General features: G+C 43.9%; 1 long non-coding RNA gene across 1 annotated transcript; it reads left to right on the forward strand.

The window, feature by feature from the left end:
• The first annotated feature begins 1,916 nt into the window (after positions 1 to 1,916).
• LOC122459229 lies at positions 1,917 to 2,110 on the forward strand. Its single transcript, XR_006279767.1, has 2 exons — positions 1,917 to 1,990; positions 2,029 to 2,110. It is a non-coding gene; the product is annotated as an uncharacterized LOC122459229 (long non-coding RNA).
• Positions 2,111 to 3,598: the final 1,488 nt, after the last annotated feature.

A 3,598-nucleotide genomic window follows, 5' to 3' on the forward strand; every position in this document is an offset into this window, starting at 1 on the left:
TATTGCTCGGGCATGTAGGAAAGATATCAGGAGGGCCAAATCGCACCTGGAGCTGCAGCTAGCAAGAGATGTCAAGAGTAACAAGAAGGGTTTCTTCAGGTATGTTGGCAACAAGAAGAAAGCCAAGGAAAGTGTGGGCCCCTTACTGAATGAGGGAGGCAAGCTAGTGACAGAGGATGTGGAAAAAGCTAATGTACTCAATGCTTTTTTTTGCCTCTGTTTTCACTAACAAGGTCAACTCCCAGACTGCTGTGCTGGGCAACACAAAATGGGGAAGAGATGGCCAGCCCTCTGTAGAGATAGAGGTGGTTAGGGACTATTTAGAAAAGCTGGACGTGCACAAGTCCATGGGGCCGGACGAATTGCATCCGAGAGTGCTGAAGGAATTGGCGGCTGTGATTGCAGAGCCCTTGGCCATTATCTTTGAAAACTCGTGGCGAACGGGGGAAGTCCCGGATGACTGGAAAAAGGCTAATGTAGTGCCCATCTTTAAAAAAGGGAAGAAGGAGGATCCTGGGAACTACAGGCCGGTCAGCCTCACCTCAGTCCCTGGAAAAATCATGGAGCAGGTCCTCAAAGAATCAATCCTGAAGCACTTAGAGGAGAGGAAAGTGATCAGAAACAGTCAGCATGGATTCACCAAGGGAAGGTCATGCCTGACTAATCTAATCGCCTTTTATGATGAGATTACTGGTTCTGTGGATGAAGGGAAAGCAGTGGATGTATTGTTTCTTGACTTTAGCAAAGCTTTTGACACGGTCTCCCACAGCATTCTTGTCAGCAAGTTAAGGAAGTATGGGCTGGATGAATGCACTATAAGGTGGGTAGAAAGCTGGCTAGATTGTCGGGCTCAACGGGTAGTGATCAATGGCTCCATGTCTAGTTGGCAGCCGGTGTCAAGTGGAGTGCCCCAGGGGTCGGTCCTGGGGCCCGTTTTGTTCAATATCTTCATAAATGATCTGGAGGATGGTGTGGATTGCACTCTCAGCAAATTTGCGGATGATCCTAAACTGGGAGGAGTGGTAGATACGCTGGAGGGGAGGGATAGGATACAGAAGGACCTAGACAAATTGGAGGATTGGGCCAAAAGAAATCTAATGAGGTTCAATAAGGATAAGTGCAGGGTCCTGCACTTAGGATGGAAGAATCCAATGCACCGCTACAGACTAGGGACCGAATGGCTCGGCAGCAGTTCTGCGGAAAAGGACCTAGGGGTGACAGTGGACGAGAAGCTGGATATGAGTCAGCAGTGTGCCCTTGTTGCCAAGAAGGCCAATGGCATTTTGGGTTGTATAAGTAGGGGCATAGCGAGCAGATCGAGGGACGTGATCGTTCCCCTCTATTCGACACTGGTGAGGCCTCATCTGGAGTACTGTGTCCAGTTTTGGGCCCCACACTACAGGAAGGATGTGGATAAATTGGAAAGAGTACAACGAAGGGCAACGAAAATGATTAGGGGTCTAGAGCACATGACTTATGAGGAGAGGCTGAGGGAGCTGGGATTGTTTAGTCTGCAGAAGAGAAGAATGAGGGGGGATTTGATAGCTGCTTTCAACTACCTGAAAGGGGGTTTCAAAGAGGATGGCTCTAGACTGTTCTCAATGGTAGCAGATGACAGAACGAGGAGTAATGGTCTCAAGTTGCAATGGGGGAGGTTTAGATTGGATATTAGGAAAAACTTTTTCACTAAGAGGGTGGTGAAACACTGGAATGCGTTACCTAGGGAGGTGGTAGAATCTCCTTCCTTAGAGGTTTTTAAGGTCAGGCTTGACAAAGCCCTAGCTGGGATGATTTAACTGGGACTTGGTCCTGCTTTGAGCAGGGGGTTGGACTAGATGACCTTCTGGGGTCCCTTCCAACCCTGATATTCTATGATTCTATGATTCTATGCCCACCAATCCCCCAATAACTTTTAGTGCTCTGTTTTCCTGTTCCAGGGTTCATCTGAGCCAAGTGCACAGAAGTCAACTGGCAATCTTTTAACAACCCAGTTTCCTTCTAGAAATTCCTCCCATATGCCAGGGTCAGACTTTTCTACACATCTTATTTCAGCATGGTACCTGGCAATCATTTCAGAATTGTTGGTTAAATCTAAAGCAAGAGTATATTTCTCAGTCATTCAGTGCTAAGAGGTGCAAATTCCAATTAGCAACCCTGACAGATCAAATAAAGAGCAACAAAAACTCAACGATCTTCATGTATTGCTGCATCAATTATTTTGGGATTGGAATTAATTACATTATGTAACTATGTGCATACTGTTTGCAGATGGAGTCCAGTAATTTCTAACTGGATACTGACATCTTAACCAGTGCCTTGTTAACACTCTTCTGGAATAATGAGCAAAGCTCAGAATAAATACCACTGAACCACTTTTTTGCTGATGACTGCAAATCAAGTTGAAACATTTCTTCCATCTATAGTAATCTGTAACATTAAAATAAAAATCAGGTTGTGACCCAAGTTACATAGGGTAGCCCACATTGAAAATGCAAAGATGAGGGCAGACTGCAAAAAGAAGAGCAAAGTCTCCCAAAACTAGTGGTTAACACTGTTTAATCAACCAGTCAAACTGCGCTTTTGATCCCATCACCCTGGTTATCCAAAAGCTAAAAAAAGAAAATCTCACAGCCCCCTTTTATTGCATGCTAGTTCTCCGGCTCCCACTCAGATAGGTACAGTAAGGTGAGGAATTATTAAAAACCTCTACTCACTAGATAAAGTTTTCTTCTGATCCCCAAAGGGCCAGCCACATTACCAGATCACTATTAGTTTGGATCTTACCCAGAATACCAGGCTGCCAGCCAGCTCTTAATATCTAAAACTAAAGGTTTATTAAAAGAAAAGAACAAGAAGAGAATTGTTAAATGGTCAAAGCAATCAGATACATACATAAGACTTCAGAGTCCACATATCAGGTTCTTAACTGCATTGGTGAGTTTGCTGGCTTGTAGAGTCCCTCTGGAACCATCCTCCAGAGGTAAGAAGCAGACTGAAGACAAAATGGAGAAGATGCAGCTGCCATTTTATATCCTTTGCCATGTGGCTTGTACAGCCTCTGTCCCAAAGACAAGCTCAGAGCACATGGGCATGGAAAAAAGTACTTGGGAGTCCCCTGTCCACAGGCATCTCCCTATATGTCCTGCTGCCTCCTAGGTATAGACCCTGGCTTCTCTCATTGGGTTCATTGTATAGCTGATTTCCTTGATGGACCATAAACAGGAGCAGGTTTAGTGCAGATGATGATCTGTCTGGAGATGTCACCCAGATACACAGTGCAAGTTTGAAATACAGATATACCATACATATTTATTACTCACAATACAAAGAGGATACATGCATATAAATGTGATCATATTTAGCAAATCATAACTTTTCCACTGATACTTTACATGGCATTTAATATAAGATTCATTGCAATTTTATAATATTGGTATCGGTAATATTATAAATGGTCACTCATATTCCATACAGTATCACACAGGTATCATGTTCTGAGCATTAACTGATAACAGCACTGTCTGTTGAGGGCCACAATTTAACTCTGTGAGGGCTGCATGTTTGACATGCCTGTGTTAAAATAGACATTTTTGAAATT

Source organism: Dermochelys coriacea, chromosome 3 (assembly GCF_009764565.3).
Source record: "Dermochelys coriacea isolate rDerCor1 chromosome 3, rDerCor1.pri.v4, whole genome shotgun sequence".
Lineage (NCBI taxonomy): Eukaryota > Metazoa > Chordata > Testudines > Dermochelyidae > Dermochelys > Dermochelys coriacea.